General features: G+C 53.4%; 1 protein-coding gene and 1 long non-coding RNA gene across 2 annotated transcripts in view; one reads left to right on the forward strand and one right to left on the reverse strand.

The window, feature by feature from the left end:
* The window catches only part of HS3ST2 (heparan sulfate-glucosamine 3-sulfotransferase 2), a 56,209-nt gene that overhangs the window by 1,701 nt on the left and 36,749 nt on the right, over positions 1–17,759 (reverse strand). The gene's annotated exons all lie outside the window — the stretch shown is intronic.
* LOC109458206 (uncharacterized) lies at positions 7,399–16,815 on the forward strand. Its single transcript, XR_002139181.3, has 3 exons — positions 7,399–10,987; positions 11,335–11,492; positions 11,596–16,815. It is a non-coding gene; the product is annotated as an uncharacterized LOC109458206 (long non-coding RNA).

Genomic DNA, 17,759 nt, shown 5'->3' on the forward strand with positions numbered 1-17,759 from the left:
AGGGGCCTTGAGGTGTGAGCAGAGCAGGCAGTCAGCGCTGAAGAATATCCGAGAGGAAGCGAGAGTGCAGCCCTTCCCAAGCCTATTGGCCTAGAGGGCTGTAAGCTTCTGCCAGGCGCACCAATGGACACCTCTGTGTGTTAGCAGCTGGGAGTTGTAACCAGTGCGGTGCCGTTCGGAGCTTCGCCTCACCCCTGGCTGTGCACGGAAGTGAGCGAAGCTCCGCCCTTCTAATTGCTAATTGGCTTGTGGGCTGCAAAACCACATTACAAATGCTCAGGAAGAGACAGACACCAGACTGCAAACAGCACCGCACACGGCCTCCAGCGCTCCCCGAGTCGAAGGGCTCCTGCCCACGTCAGATTTTCCCTCCCACAGAAGAGCTTATTCCTCCTCAGCGCTGGAAGAGTGCGTGGGGCCTGGGTGATGACCCGATACCCATCACCCTGCTCTGTGCACCAGTGAGGCCTCCACCAACACCGCTGAGGTCTCGGTGAAACCAGCCAGCTGTCCAGTCCAGTTCGGCACTGAAGCCCTCGCCGAGGCCTTTCAAACTCCCCAGCCCGTCCTGGGTCTGCCCGCAGGTCTGGCCCCCGCGTCTCTCCTTCCCCACCATCTCCGCGGCTGACCTCATTCCTTCCCGAGCCTTTAACCATCTCCTGGGAGCTGCTAACTCACGTCTGTAACAGCAGCTCCAGCTGTCCGTGGGCTGCAGACACTGGCCCAGCAACCGAGCTCGCCGATTTCCTCCCCAAACTCACTCTCTCTTTTGCCTGTTTTTGCAGCAGACATACCACGAATCCACTCACAGAGCAGAAACACCTCCGACCATTCTCGCTTCCTCCTCACACCGAATGTCTTTCATTCTTGGAAGTTTTATCTCCCCAAACTTCTGCTCCCTCAGGCTCTGGTCTTCTCTTCCTGTCAGTAGATTTCTCTGACCTCCCTGCTTCCGTTCTCTTCCCCTCTTTAATCTGTTTACGTTCTGTGTCCACCAGGGAAATCCTTGTAAAACAAGTCTAATCCTGTCAACCATCAATTGCTCTTTAGAATGAAGCCCACGTTCTGTGACTTAAGGCCACTGCCGACCTCTCCAGAATTAACCTCTGGCCACCGCCGGGCAGCCCGATGCGCACGCCGCCGTCTGAACAGAAGACCCACCCCCAGCTCTTCTGCACTCGCTGCGCTTTTATTTTTATATTTGAAGATGCTGAGTCTTTCCCGGGAGGACGTTTACTCACCTTTCCAAGCCCAGATCACAAGTCACGCCCTCTGTGGACCCTTCCCTGGAATTTCATGACACACTGTGCGTCCAACTGTTAGGACCCTCTTCCCACTGTGTCCCAATTCCTAGCGACGCAGCCATTTATTATCAGCAGATGGTAGGAGGCTGGGGCATGTTTCTTGTTCACGCGTGCCTTCCTCCCACAGTACCTGGCACACCACCGGTGCTCGATACAGTGGCCCCATACCCAGTGTCAAAGGGCCCTCAGAAGTCAGCAGTGTTAGCTGACGATGCCCGCCTCTCCTTGGCACTCTGAGCTCTGACTGAGGAAGGGCTGGTTCGGCAGAGTTCCGGGCAGAGGGTCGCTGTGCTCTTAGGGTTTCATCACCGCCCCCAGGGCTCAGGCTCACAGACCGAGGGCATCCTCGCTCTGCTTCGACCCACACTTCCCAGTGTAAGACGGTCTCGTGAGACTTAAAGGACCGCATCTCGTGCCATTTCTGCTTTGCCATGTGCGCCTCGTCCTTCGCCCAAGGCTCCCCGAGTGTCAGAGAGGGCCGGGCACTGGTGCCTCTGCTGGGTGCCTGGGGGGAGCAAGGCGCGCTGCACAGCAGGCCCACTGGAGGCCTTTGCGCCCGGGCCCCACGCCACACTCATTAAATCAGTAACTCAGTGGCGGGCGCGGGGGCCGGGCATCTGCAACTTCAAAGCTCCCCGATGATCCCAGCGGCCCCAGCGCCAAGCAGTACAGGTACAGACCGCGTTCCTTTAGCCACTCAGCCTTCACAGCTGGTCAGGAGTATCACCTGGGGCGCACCTTAGAGAACGAGAGGCCCGGGAATCTGTGTGTCGAATTCAGCACTAGGGAGTAGAGTGCTGGTTACCAGAGGCTGGGGGCTCGGGGAAATGGGAGAGATGGGGGGTCAAAGGGTACAGACTTTCAGTTATAAGACCAACAAGTTCTGGGGTCCGATGGACGTATGAGTGACTGTCATTAAGACTACATTGTGTATACCTGCCAGTTGCTAAGAGACGAGGTCTTAAAAAACGGTAAACAGTAACTGTGAGGTGATGGATATATTCCTGAACTTGAGTGGTAACCATTTCACAATGTGTAACGTATTAACTCATCACGGTGCATATCTTTTAACAAATGGGCACACAGCCTGTAACGGCCATACACACAGTCTGCTGAAGGACTAAATGCGTTCTCCGTGTGATGGTGTTGGAGGGGGGTCTGTGGGAGGTAACAGGTCGTGGGCCCTCAGGAGTGGGCTCAGTGCCCTGAGAAGAACAGACATGAGAGATGGTCTGGGCCCCTCTGCCACGTGAGGACACAGTACGAAGGCAGCAGGAACAGAGTCTCACCAGGAACCAAAGCAGCTGGCACCTTGACCTAGGACTTCCGGCCCCCAGACTGAGAGAAGCAAGTCTGTCGTTCGAGCCCTCAGTCTGTCACAGCAGCCCCAGCTGATGGTCATTGACGCCGGGACAGAAACACTAGCAGCGAACACTTGTGGCGCGGTGCCCGGGTCAGAGGTGGCCCTCAGCTCTGTGTCTGAGCCACCTCTCCACCTTCACACTGACTCTAGGAAGCCGGTGCTCGCACGAGCCCCGTTTGTGGGCTGGGGAAACTGGGACACGCAGAACTAAAGCCAGTCAGCGAAGCAACACAGCAAGGCGCAAAATCTGGCTTCCGGGTGCCTCTAACACTAGAAGGAAACGTGAGAGTGTAAAATTAATCTTGGCATGAGGACCGCCTTTCTAAGCACGAGAAACATCACGGAGGAGACTGAAAAGTTAGACTATGTGACAAGCGCGAGTCCCGGGGGTGGAAATGTACCGTAAATAAAAGGAAAATGACTGGCCGGAAAAATATGTGCAGCATTTGAGACAGAGAAACAAAGGTGATTTCATACGTATACATATATTTTAAAATATATTTGTTCAAAGGTCTCGCAAATCGATAAGATAAAGAGAACCAGCTGGTAGAACAGGAGCACAGGTTATGAGGAGAGTTAACAGGAAAAGATCTACGAGTGGAAAATAAATATATGAAAAGATACTCCATCTCTCCTACAATTAAAGAAATACAAATGAAAACCGATGATGAATAATACACACCGATAAGGCTGGAAAATACCTTTTGAAAAATGACAGCAGGTACAGCGGGCAGGAGTGTGTGGCCCTGAGTACGCCCCAGCTTGGGCAGCAGCATGAATCAGTGCAGCCGTTCGGAGGGCAAATCGATGTTATCTACCCACGTGTAAAATGCACATACCCTCTCACCCAGCAACTCCACTTCCGGAATTGCACTGGCACAGGGACCTAACGGCTGTGCACCAGGACGCCGGTGGCAGCATCTGTGGCAGAGACGGGCTGATGCTCCTCCGCCCCGGGGCAGCTCACGCTAGAGGGCGGCTGCGCAGCCAGGACTACATTTCCCAGCAGCCCCTGCGTCCACGTGGGGTGATGCGCTGATAGTACCGCCTCTAGTCGCCAGCTGTACAGGTTAGGTCTCTCTGACCCCTCCCCTCACTCGCTTGCTGGAGTCTTGCATGTCCCCTGTTCTCCCCAGAGCTCCTGAAATGAAGCCCAGAGGCTCCGCGTCCTCCTCATGCGCACCCCCACGTGTCACACCGCCTCCCACCCCCTCACCCTGTGAGCAGCTGTCCGCGCTCGCCCCGCAACGCCTCCCGTTTCCTGGCATCTGAGGCGCAGCCCACGTCCAGTTTGTCTCCTCCCGCCTCAGCGAGGGACCCGCCCGCCACCAGTTGCCCCAGCAACACCCACGTCTAGTCTGGATCCACGTCCGCACGGTCGCCTCCCACCCGGTCTCATCGCACACCTGTCTCGGGACCATCACATCCGTCACTCACGGACAGACCTGCAGGGCGCAGCTCCACGCTGTTCTCTGCTTCCCAGCCTCCATCCCCAGCCGGCTGGCTCTTGTGTGACCCTCCCCAGTGACATCGACACCCAGAAAGCCAGCCGGTGCCTGGGGCGACCACGTGGTACCAAGGTTACCAGTGAAGGTGCCAACTGGTGGCTTAGGGGCCCTTCATGCCCCTCCAGTCCCCCTAAGTCAACGTCAGTCGAAACGGGGAGGGGAGGGGCGCTGCGGGAGAGCCGCTGAAACCGGCAGGGGCCTGCACTACGGACACCCCGCCGCCAACACTGGGGACCTCAGCCTCGCTGGCCACTCCGCCACATTGCTCTGGCCAGCTCGCTCGTCCTCTGCGAGCAGCGACGACTGCAGACCTCCCCCACTCCGCCAACGACCAAAGCCTGCCCTTTCCTGCCACTCACAGTACAGGCGCTCACGTCGCCCCGCACAGAGAATCTAGAAACCGTGAGAACGGAACGGCTTCACTCTCCACCGAGGCCCCGCCCTAAGGACCTGACAGTCCCCCCGCACCCCCACCCCCGATTCTGAAAGCTTCCCAGGCATCTGCAAACTCCCCAGCGGATGACTGGGGGACTCAGTGACAAAGTTATTAAGCACCTACTGTTTGCCAGCCACGTGCTAGGCACTCAAGTCCTGGCCCTAAAGAGAATAGATGAAGTAGGTGCCTCTTGTCGAGAGGAGACATAATGGGTAAATAAACATGTGATTACAACCGGGGGTGAAGGAAGAGGAAAGCAAGTGTAACGAGGGAACTGAGTGGGCAGAGAGACCCAAGGGGACATTGGAGCAGCAGGTCAGGAGGTGAGCACAGGCATTGTGAGGCCATAGGAAGCGTGAGGGGACAGCAGGATGGGACAAAACCAGGTATGGATGATGCGAGATGCGACTGCAGGGAACCTAGCAAACTACACGCAGAGCAGTGAAGAGTAGAACCAGTGATGTACAAAATAAAAATCAGAACGAACTTGCCCCTGGGCTTCTCAAGTAAAAGTCTACAAGACTGAACTGACGGGAGAGAAGGGGACACAGGACAGAATAGTCATAAGCAACTTGCAATGTTACTGAAGAAACCTGAAAACAATTGGACAGAGCTATAGGCAAAGATTTAATTAAAGAGACATTTCTAGAGACAAAAGATGGCTATGTGGGCAGATCAAAAGGCCAGCCTAGTCTGAACAAAATAAAACCCACATCCATCCATCCATCCATCCATCCATCCATCCATCCATCCATCCATCCATCCATCATCTATGTATACGACCATGCATCAGGGCAAACATTTTCAATTATATGTAAAATGCAAAAGTTCTATAAGTATTACAGGTACCGTGGTGGAAAAAGCAAAGAAAACAGTTTCTTTACAAATATAAGGCATACAAGGCCTTTCTTTGTAGCACAATTAAATGCCAGAAAAACACAGATTATCCATCAAGTTTTGCAGAAAAATAGTTTGTGAGTCCCAGTGTTTAGTACTTGGCCAACTTGGTCACACATCCCATTGAAAGCCACATCGTGACATCGAATACAGAATCAGAATTCATCGCAGAAATGGGTCAAAAGAAAAAATGATCATCTCAACATATCCCGAAAAGGCACTTAGTAAAGTCAACACTCATTGCTGATTAAAAAAATAACCTTAAGAGCTAGGTTATCTCATTTAAACCTCATCACAGTAGGTATTTGTACTATTAGTCGCATTATTCATGTAAGGAAACTTGGCAGAGAGAAGTGGGCCGAAGACCCGAAGCTCTGATTTGAAGCCAGGATAAACACCCGAGCGTTCTGACCCCAGCTCTTGTGCTGGCGACCTCAGGCTATGAGTCTCATTAAAGTTTGGCAAGACAAAGATGCCTGCCAACACGATAAATATTTAATATTGTTCTATAATTTATAGACAGTTCAATTAAAACTTTAATAAATGGCAGGATGGAAAGTCATAGTATTAGAAAGACATCTATTCTTCTCAAATTAATCTATAAATCAAATGTAACTCCAATCCAGTCGCAAGGGGATTTAAAGAGTTGAATTTGACGTTACAGTGATAAAGTTCTTTTGGATGAATAAATCAAGGATGAGATTGTGTTGGGGAGAAGAATCACGGGAGGAAACTGCGACGTCACCCAACATACATTATAAAGCCGTAGTCATTAGAACAGTGTGGTTCTGGCTTGGGAACAGGCCAATCGGTTAGAACAGAATACGAAACCAGAAACAGCACAACTGTCCACAAAACACACGCTCAAGGTGGCGTCTCAAATCAGCTGGGAAATTAGGGGTCTTGGGGACGTTACTGGGACCATTAGTGAATCAGCTGGGGGAAAATGGAGTCAGTTTCCTCATTCACACTACACTCAAGAAGAAAGAAAGAACTCAATGTTAAGAAGAACATAATGGACTAAGAATTAAAATGTGAGTAAATATGTGTATATTCTTGAGAACTGGGACGGCTTTATAACGATGATGCCAACGGAAGGAAGAAAAGACTTTACGTGCAAAAGACAAATGCAATCTCAGTGAGACGGCATTCTGACCTGCCAGAAAGCTGGGTTATCCCGTGTTCTCCACGGCGCACAGAAGATGCATTCTCGAATATACCGTGCTAGGATTGCACGTTGTTTACATTTCATGGAAGGCACTCTAGAATTTGTCGAAGTGTTAAGATATTTGCAGAAAGATGTATATTATAATGCTCCTCACCACAGATTTATTTACTTAACATAGTGAAATACTAGAAAACAACCCAAACGCACACAATACGTATGGATTCCATGGTGGCTGATGCATGTAGTGAAATGCTAATGCTGTGATAATAAAGAACATTCTAGAAAATGTTTAAGACACGGGACAAATGCTGGTAAATCGTAGGCAGAAAAATGCTACATGCACATGGTAACTGGTCTCCGTGTGTGTGTGTGCGCACGCACTTGGATACCAAAAGGAAGGACAAGAGTTTCCCCATGATACTCCAATACCGTCTTGCTGTCCTACTATATATAAAAATATGTGACCTGCTGTGCTCGCCAACTTTTCCTGAAATGGGTGTAAAACAGCCTGTTCTTTGACAGCCCTACAAAACACTTCCCCACGTTGCTCCCAAAGCATGGGTCAATTCTAAATCGGAAACCTTGGTACACAACCCTGTCCGTTTCAGCTAAACCACTGATAAGAGCGGCTTCAAAGGTGGAGATGCACAGATGACACCTAAGAAGGTGGAGGGGGGTCTGGGGGGATAAGCGGGATGGGGGTGGGGTCTAAGGGCTGGGGAGCTCGTTTTTCATTACTTAGCCTTCTTGTATCCTTGGACTTTTTTTTTTTTGTCAAGTGCATTTTTAAAATTTATTTTGCAAATGAATAGTACAGAAGAGGAAAAAATACAGGCTTTGGAGCCAGGCATGTCTAAGCTGGAATCCCTTTTTGTCACTTAGTGTAGCCTTGGGCAAGTCACTAAACTCTCTCTGAGCCTCAGTTTCCACATTAAAAGGGATAGAATCATACTTATTCTGCAGGTTGTAGAAAGTATTGGAGATGCCTCATGGGAACGCCCCAGCTCGGTCAGCTGGTGCATAGTAGGCGCTTGTGGGCTGCAGTTATGACGGCTGATCTCGTCCCTGCCTGAGACTAGGGAGAATGGATGCAGAATGTAATTATCTATGCTGGAACAAAGCCAGGATACCTGAGTCTTGCAACACACGCTGCTGAATGTTCAATCAAGATATGTAAGTACACACAGCGGCAGAACACACTCTGCTTTCCTCCAGGGCTTGGGAAGTGAAATGCATTTAGCAGGGCACATCTGCTCGTTTTTTAAAATTCCACAACTAATTAACCAGAATCCTCATCAGCAATCTCCACGTGGATTAGCTAAACGTGTCAGCGAATCCCAGCCCTTTCCTGTAAAACACAGGCGATTTCTTCTACCCACTGGAGCCTCCCGCAAGATGCCAGATGCCTGGGGAGTTGAATAGCCAAGTCTAACTTTTACTTAACCCACTAGAAGGCTTCTCACGCAGTAGGTCAGTCTGATAGCTCTTTAAAAGTAGGAAGGCACAATAACTTAGTGATTAAACCCACAGACTCTGGAGTCGGCCTGACATGGCTCCTAATTCTAATCGATCCCTTCTTAACTGAGAAGTCCTGGGGAAGTTACTTAACTTTGGGAAGCCTCAGTTTTCTCATCTGGAAAATGGGAACAATTATGGTACTTACTTCATAGGATTATTGTAATACTTAAGGATGAGGATGAGAATTAAATGTACTTTGCACAGTATCTGGTGCTTGGCAAGGCCTCAAAAAATGTTAGCAAAACAAAGACATATGTGCTTTTTCATTAGAAGACCCAAAGAGAGGAAAATGTCCCCGTGAAGGCAACAAGAGGTTGTCTATTGCAGAAACATGTATGTGGCCGAGCCCTGCAACAACCAGAAAAACAAAACAAAACAGGAAAGAACATTCACTTCGTCCTCTATGTTAGGCTTGTATCTGCTTATTAAATATCCTCATGTGTGGAAAACATTTAACAGTACAGTTCCATTAGGGTCAAAACCATTTCAGTGGTTTTCAAAGAATACAGCAATGCTCCTTTAAGAAGCAAATCTGTTTAGAAAATCCCAAGTCTGGTGATTACTGCAGTTATGTCATGGGATCTCTCTTACATCCACGTTTTTTCAAGGAGTGGGCTGTCATATCACTGTAATTAATTATCATTTAAGTCTATGCACTTATTAGAAAAGTCATTTTCTGATTAGCTAGGATGTCAAGGCCTTTCCCCCCGCCCCCCAGCCTTTTCTGATTGTACAAGATTGTAATGGAGGAGACGTGGGTTTTTCCTTATTACATCAAGACTTGTGAAACGCACTGAGGTAGCCGCTCTTCAGCTGCTGTTTCCGAAAGTCAAACCCAAGCACAGCCTGTGCTCCGAAGGTAGCTCTTTGGTCCATTTTCTTTTTCAAGAAGTAATTTTGTCCAAAGTCCTTTTTCTTCCCTAAGGAAAAGGTTATAGGCAATGCCAGCAATCTCAGGTCTTCCGCGTCCTAGCTGTGGTGAACAAAACAAAACAAAGCGAAACAACCCTGCTGCATGGATAAAGCATAACCCACAGGCAGCTGTTTCAGGGCAGTGGGCGCTCAGGCCTGCGTGGTGCCCAGAGGGACGCACTGCGCAAGTCCCTCCAGCTCTCTGACTCCGTTTGCGCACGTCTTGGGTTGAGACGCGTTGCTACAGTGGATAATGGGAGGTGTCGACCTGATGCCCACGTAGCCGGCAAAGCATGAGTTCTGTCAGGTCGACTGCACAGACTGAGTAAAGCAGACGCCCCAGCATGTGGGCGGCCGTCACCCGATCCCTTAGGGCCTCATAGGACAAAAGGACGAAGGAAGGGCGAATACCCTCTCCTCTTGAGCTGGGATTTCCATCTTTCGCTGCCACCCAACACCAGGGCTTCTGGAATTTACACCGTCGGTGCCCCTGGTTCTTGGGCCTTATGCCACCAGCTTTCCTGGGCGTCCAGCGTGTGGACAGCAGACTGGGGGACTTCTCGGCCTTGTGACGCGTGAGCCCATTCCTACGATAAATCTTCTCTGTGTGTCTCTAAGCAGACCCTGTCGGCTGTTTCTCTGAAGAACCCTGACTTGATGCCACTTCTTACATGGCTCTATTAGGGTCACATAAGATGTACAGAAAGTGTGAGCGTAGCGGCCTGCATGCAAGCGGTGGAAGGGCAGGGGGCAAGGGCACCGCTGTCGGGCAGACTCAGGGTGATGGCAGGTCTGAGATGATGCCTGGGGAATGGGAGAGGGCGGCCACGGGCAGGCACGAGGAGACCGCTCAGAAATGCCAGGCCCTCTGCTCAATGTGTGACTCAGAAAATGTGAACTGCCAACCAAAGAAGCCTGGATATATGTCTCCTGGGGTTCTAGAGTGTGTTTGGGGTTCGTATGCTGACTTGTTTGTTGTTTTAGTCTGTGGAACAGAGGTCACTTTGTGGGCTGTGTAGAATCACCTGCCTCGGGCCCACTGGTGAAAGGTGTGAGGGTCATTTCCTGCCACAGTCGCCGGGTGAACCCCTCTGGTTGTTGGGTGCCAAAGGCTGGAGTCAAGGGAGTAATGGGGTGAGTTGGGGCTCCAGCTGGTTTACCAAGCGTTTCCCACGCAGCTGGGGTTACGAGGAGGGGCGCCTCCGTCTCTTTGCACGAGGCTGGAGCTGGCCCTGGGTCTCGTACAAGGAATCCCTTCCCTGCGGTTTTCTGGCCAAACGCGGTCTCCAAGGGTGGGTCTCCTGGCCCCATGTCCAAGGGGGTGATGCGAACACAGCCCCACCCTCCAGCAACCCCTTCCCAGGTCGCACTTCCCAAGAAAGGTTTTCTGCCTCTTAGCAGAGAGAGAAAGGAAAGTCTGGATTTCCGTTTGTTTCGTGCTCTGAAGCATCTGTTCCCGGCTGTGTTTTGCTGGGAGACTTGGCATCTCATTCCCAAATGGGCTGCTGGGGGTTTCATCACGCGGCTGAGCTGAGCTGTAACGCGGGGTCTGTGGCGGCCTCGGGAGGCTTTTGTGGGAGAAGCAAATGAGCCTCGGGCTGCTTTGCTTAGAAGATAATCCGTGTGTTAACTGCTCCCACATTTAGCTCTCAGTCTTGAGGAGTGAGGGAGCCTGGGCCGCCATGTGAACCAGGAGAGAAAGACTGATTTCTGATGACCTGATCCTCGGAGACAGCCGGGCTGGGCCAGAGATGGTCCATCGAAATTCTGACTCCAGCCGTTGGACCCAACGACCAGAGGGGCTCACCCAGCGACCGTGGGCCAGACCTTCTGCTGGGCGCTGTGCCCAGGACCTCACTTCTTCCTGACTCGTCAGGTGAGGTAGGTTCCTCGAGGGAAGGGCCCCACTTTGGCCCCAGTGGGGGGAGCATCTCTGCACTAAGCTGGCATCTGGGGGTGTCTCCTGAACTGGAGGCAGAGGGGTCAGGGTGGGGGAGGCTCGCGTCTTCCAAGCCGCCTCTCACAGAACCTTAAGAGGCCAAAATGGGGTTCGGATGGGTGTGGTGTGCCCCATAACAGGGAACGATACAGTGCTTTGGGGCTGAACACGGGTCTGGCAAACAAGAACGATGGTCAAGGTATATACGTGTCTACGTGGGATCGGACCCCGCTTGACTCTGCACAGGGGAGAAAGCTGACAGTGGATCTTTTGTCCTCCCTTTACACAGATGGAAAAACCGAGGTTAGGGAAGTGACCCAAGGCCATCCAGCTCGCAAGTGGCGGAGGTTGGAGCCAGCTCTGACCCAGAGCTTGCCCTGGAGGGTGACACCGTGGGACCCGTCCCGCAGGCCGAGGGAGAAGGTACAGGGTGTGCAGCCCCTTCTGGTAAGGCGTCCTGTGCCAGGGAACCACGGGGACTCCTGCCCAAACTGGCATCCTTTTGGAAAGTGCCTGAGTGAAGCTTCTGCTGCCCCTTCTGTCTTGGCAGGTGCTCCAGTTTGGAGTCGGGTAAACCTGGGCGTGCAGCTCGGCTCAGCCTCTTACTCGTGGGTTCGCAGGTAAGTTTCCTAACGTCCATGTTCCTCGGGTTTCTCGTCTATAAAGACGGTCTCAATATTAGTAATTGCCACGCGGTTGTCACAAAGAGTAAGTGGGACAACACAGTGAGAAAAATCAGGTCGCATGACGCCTTCAGAAAGGTCCCTCTGACACGTGATACATACTCTGGGGCAGGTGTCAGAATTGAGATGATGACATTTGGCTCACCTGTCTCCGCTTCCTTCTTGAGCCTGTTTCTCCCTCTTCCTCCATCTCTCTGCCCAGAAATGGAGCCTATATCCCACCTGGGGCGGGACCCACCTGCTCTGGTTTGGAGAGCCAGGTCTGGAAGCCAGCCCTCTCTCTTTCCTCTGCTGGACCCAGAGGAGGCTGAGGCAGGGCCAGGTCCCCTCGCTGGCTGGCTGTGCAGGCACCAAAACGCTCCTGCAGGCTGGGCCCAGAGCCAGGTGGAAGGACGGCAGCCAGCTGTAGAGAGCCCGCCTCGAGTCTGGGGCTCAGGACGCACGCCTCAGACTAGCTGGCTCAGGAATACAAGCGGAAATTCTATGTTCATTTCCACCTGCATCTGTTCTTTTTAGTTTGGAACCAGGAAGTGATGAGGGCAGTGACTAATTGCTAACTTCCAACCTCAACAGAAAGAAAGTATACAGTTCAACCACCATCTAATATTTTAGTGTCAAGCCAAAAAACAAAAATAACCTCCTCCGCCCTGGCAAAACCACCAGGTAAGCGGTTCTTCCAACCGCCCTAGCGCTCACTTCGTTTTCTGGTAGAGCTAATTGTGCCGCCTTGAACCTCCCTCAGTCCCCCACAGCCTGGCCCTTCCATGGACAGGTCTCCGTGGGACAGCTTTTCAGATACTTCTTCTGTCTCAGAACTCTGTTGTCCTGGAAAAATTGCTCCCATCCCTTCACCTCTTGCCCCCTCGGCCAGTGTTTGTGTTTGTTGGTTTCCTGTGGCCTCTCCAGCTTCTCTGGCTCACTCTCAGAGGGTGTGACACCCTCGGCGCTGCTGGGCTGGTGTTCTGGGCAGCCTTTGCCAGCCATCAGCTGGCTGGGAAATGTGCCCTAAGCGTCCCTGTCACTTTCCTTCATCCCGTGACTCTCAGAGCAGGAAGCACAAATGGTCAATCTGTTCAGGAGCTGGCATCTGTGTGCAGTTTACAATATTCTGCAAGCACCATAAAGTGCCCTGACTTTGCCCCAAACGGAGCATCTGGTTAGCGGGAGTGTTACTATGTCCGCGCAGCTTAACACAGCCCGGCTCGCCTCTCTCGCTGCTTCCCAGGATGCCCTTTGGAAATCTCACATAGGCGGTTTTTAAAAACTGAAGTCAGAAATAAAGACTTTTCACGTGACATTCCTCAACTGTAAAATTTTGGCAGGTATTTTTAAAACAACATCAATAGCTACAAACTAAGGAGCAAATCAAACGACGCTACGATCTGTGTGCTGAGGGCACTGACATTCTCGGCTTCCTTTTGCCACGTCAGATGCTGGGTAAGGACGGATGACACGCCAAGAGCTTGGGAGGATGCTGAGGGGAGGGAAGGAGCGAAGCACCCACAGGGACAGGGCTTCCCTTCCGGTCTTGCAAACGGTCCAGTGAAGCGAAGCAGCTTTGGCCTGAGTTCTGGGTGCTGGGAAGTGCCCGCTCCAGCTCCCAGGGGCCTGCAAACCTTTCTGTCCTCATCTGGGTGACAAGCGAGGCTTCTGCCATGGAAGCCGCCTCGTCCTGTGTGAACCACTGTTCCTATTGCCGGCGGCGTCTCACACACTCTACTTTCTCTCAACGTGGGTTCCTTCCATCCTTGCCATTCGGGTGCGACTGGACACGCATTCTGGCACCTTCGTTAGAGCACGGAGGGGGCCGGCCGCCCTCACAGCTCCCCTTCGCAGACCCTCTGACAGTGACTGGCCAAGATGTCCGTTGGCACAGCCTGAGCTCCCAAAGCACTTGCGGACTTATTTCTACCTGAGTCCATAGACCATGTCCTAGGGAACTTGTGATTGGCCCATTTGCGTCACATGCCATCCCTGAACAAACCACAATGGGCAAGGGATGGAGTCCCGTGACTGGCCAGTTTGGGTCATGTGCCCACCTCCTCGGGGCCACACGGCACAGAGGTTCCTCGGAGGACTGTCCAGGGCTGGTACCGGCCGGAGAAGGGAGCGGCTGCTGGGCGGGCCAAACCAGGTGTGGTGTCCGCTTGCTGCCATCGGAGCTTTTCCCCGCACCGTCATTGGACGGGAGACAAATGGCGACAGGAGACTTCGCAAGACTGAGTCCTGCCGTGGGCCTTCGATTCCTCTCTGGTCCCTCGGCTGGCATTTGCGAGGCACGAGTGTCCGTGAGCAGCGCGAGGCTGGGCGTGGAGCGTGCGGAGCTTTGCGGGGCTGTGCACGCCCCTCGCTCTCACGCCGACTCACCCGGCCCATGGCTGCCACTCACGGCCTCCCTCCCTGGCCTGCGGTCTGCGGGGCTTGGCCGTGGAAACCCCCGCGCGTGGGTGGCGGAAGGTGAAAGTGACCGCCTCACGCGCTCCGGGAGCCCAGGAAGAGATTTCCCACTCGCGCAGAGGGAGGGAGAATCCGCAGCGGACTTGCTACCTCCAGACTCACCTACACCCCAGCGGCCCCCAGAGGGGCTGACAGACACGATGGCGGTGCCTGCTGCGTGCGCAGCCCAGTCACGCTGCCAGGGCCTCAGCTCCGACCCCTCCCCTCGCCTCGCCACACCTTGGGCACAGTCAGTCTCGTGGACGGTGTCACCAGCTCACTAGCGCTTCCCTGGGGCAGATTCCCGACCAGCAGGGGGCGCTCGACCCACCTCGCCTGCAAGAGCACTTCCCACAGAACAGGCCACGTCCCTTCCGTCCCTTCCCGGGGGACAGGACGGCCCGGGCGAGGGCCCCTGCCAGCCACTGAGACTCCTGGTGGCTTCTGCGGGAATCCCAGGAAATAACCAGTCAGACTGGTTCTTTAGTTATTTCGTTATTCAGTCTCCGAGCAGAGACTGAGCTTGGGGCTGTCTAGACGCAGCCCTGACGTTGAGCGTGTAGCCAGAGCCCAGACCATCTGCGTAGATGGGCTGATACAGGCTGGCGCGCACCTCGTGGAAAGGGAGTCCAAAATGGCTGACTGAGCGGTTCCCTCCCGCCCACCCCCAGACTGTTCCAGGAGTGTGCAGATGGGCTTTGGGCAAACGCCAGGAGACCACCTGTGCCTTCCCCTTACTTCTCTGACTTCACCTCCAACGGCTGCCGCCCCCCCTCGCTCCCGGCAGCCTCTCTGGCTGTTCTGCGGTGAACACGCCAGGCACGTTTCCACCTCAGGGCCTTTGCACTTGCTGTTCCCCTTGAGTGGAAAGCTCTTCCGTCAGATCGCCACACCTCCCTCCCCTTCTTCAAGTGTGCGTGCAAAGGCACCTTCTCAGGGGACACGTCACCAAACCACCCTCTTTAAACTGCAGCACGCCTGATCCTTTCTTGTTTATTCCTTGTTTGCTCTGAATCACGCACCACCTTCTACACCCTGTAATTTCCTTATTCCTGTTGTTTGGATCATGTTATGCCCCTGCTTAATGTCCGTCAGTGGCTCCCACGGCTTACGGGTCTGGGTGGTCCTTGGGCTCAACATTAATTAACACGGAATCGCAGACAAAAAAGGTTAACTCCTTTCCAATCTCTCCTGCTCAGTCCCTCAGGTCTGATTCCTGCGACAAGCAGGATTCCTGATTCCCAAGGCCACCTCCTCCGCCCACCTCTGGCATCAGGTGTCGGCAGTAAGGGCCCTGGAGTCAGACAGACAGACAGTCAGACAGACAGACAGACTACAGCACGGTCGTCATCCCCACCACCACCCTGGCCGAGCCAGCACTGTGACTGCATCTCCCGTGCCTCAGTTTCCCCTTCTTTAGAACAGCAATACCAACAGGACCAACTGCAAGGGCACACGCTCAGCATGTTGCCTGGCACATGGCAAATGACATCAGTGCTGGCTGCTGTCACGTGGCCCCTGGGAGACATTTCTGCAGCCTCGGCCTCCGAGGCCCTTTCTTGTTCTTGGCATTGAGCCTCACTCTCCAGCCACAGGGGAGAGTCCTGTCCACTGCACCTGCCCCGCCCTGGGGGGACAGATGGGGTAAGGACCAGGCAGGACCCAGGTGGTCCAGCTCCTGGCGACCGTGGTGAGTGACTTCGGAGGACACTAGTCCCCTTCGGTGCTAGTGGCCTCGCACTGTAGGATCCAGAGAGCTGAGGAGCAGATCTGCCGCCGGCCCAGCTTCCCGTGGCCGGAGGGACAGCAGGTCCCAGGACTTGTCCTGACGGTGACAGGTTCCGGCCCCAGCAGCTGCCTCTGTCAGCTCAGCCGTGATGTTCACAGTGAATAATGCCTTTGCCCAGACAGCATATGGCCTTGGCACAGGCTGGCATTCAAGAGGCACAGACTCACAGCCACATGGCCCACTGCCCGAGCCACGGGCCAGGTCAGGCCACGCAGGAAGCACAGGTTGGGGGACGCCGCAAACCAGTCTGAGGAGAGCAGAGTGCGCCCCACTGGAAGGCAGCTTGGTGCGCCCGCCAAGGAACAAATTCCCGGCCAGTCCGAGAACTCAGAGACGGGACGTGGGGGAGGGACGCGCACCTGGGTTTTCTGCTCAGTACGAGGCGAGGGAACTTTTCCAGCTTTGCCTTATGGTCATGGTGGGGTGGATATTTGCAAAAATGGCCCAGGGACTCCCCTTCCTATGAGCCCCCTTTGGGAGACCCTCCCACAATGGCTCCAAACTTGGCCCCATGACTTGCTTTGGCCAATAGGACAGTAGCTAATGTGACTCATGCAGACACTTGAAAAGCTCTCGTGCATTAAGACTTGGCCTCCTGCTCCTCCTGGGACCCCGTGGCTTCCACTGAATGCACCCAGGGTAACCTGCTGGGGGTGGGAGACCCCGTGGAGATGGGGGCCCTGTCATCAGCCAGCAGACACCAGCCAGCCCTGGTCGACCCCGCTGGTTGTCCACAGATGCATGAGAGTCCAGCCAAGTTTTGGGGAGCCAGGCCCAGGCCAGAAGACCTGCCCCAGTGAGCACAGGCGCAACTGCCAACCGGCAGAGCACCTGATTCAATAAATGCTGTTGTTTGAAGCCACGAACTTTTGGAGTGGTTGGTTACACAACGAAAGCAAATTGAAACGCATGGATTTTATATTGTCAGAGACCAGAGCAGACATGGCTTAATCCAGCTAGACTGGCTGATATGTCTGTTCAGACCATCACAGAAGGGTTACTTACAAAATCAAAGAACAAATGCAGTGGTTCTGTGTTCAAAAGTACCTGTACCAGGAACAAAAGACATCTCCATCCCCCCCTCTCATCCTGTGTAGGCTCTGTCACCTAAAAGTTTTAGTCAGAAGTAGAAGTCAAGGGAGAGTGGTCTGAGACACTTGTCATGCAAGTGAGATGAGATTTAATGGCCATTTACATGTCTACCCTGTGCCAGGCTTTGGTGTTTTCAATGCTGGGTTTCAGTTGCGTCCACCCCCCACATTTAGTCAGCTATGCGGGGAACTCTGCGTCTACAGGTTCCGAAGCCCAGGCTCAGAGGAGTGGTGTTTCCCCGAGCACTGGAGGGGCCAGGGGTTTGCAATCTCCCTGAACTCAAAGGTCTGGCCTTTTTATGACCACAGGATCGCTGTCCAGTAAGCACCTGTCAACCATGATGAGGTGGCAGGTGAGTGAACACTGTATCCCCCAACCTGAACGCCACTGTTACCATCACTTCACAGGTGAGGAAACTGAGGCACGGGGAGGTTAAGAGACGTGTGCGCGGTCACGCGTCTGGAGTGGTCGAGCCACGATCCCTCCTTGAGAGCCCACGTCAGCCAGATTGCCCAGCGGGAGTGGCTGAAAGTCTAGAAATCACCATAGAACTAGCTCCTTCTCGTTTTGTCTCCTATAAACGAACACTAGGGCCATGGGCACAGATGCAGATGTTGGATTCTTTGGAATGAATTTTGGGAAAATCTTCCATTCTGGGGTCCAGAGCTGTCCCACCCATGCTGGATGCTGGCCCCGCCGGTGGGGACACTCACA

The sequence above is a fragment of the Rhinolophus sinicus genome, chromosome 10 (assembly GCF_057876585.1).
Source record: "Rhinolophus sinicus isolate RSI-liver-muscle chromosome 10, RSI-T2T, whole genome shotgun sequence".
Taxonomy (NCBI): domain Eukaryota; kingdom Metazoa; phylum Chordata; class Mammalia; order Chiroptera; family Rhinolophidae; genus Rhinolophus; species Rhinolophus sinicus.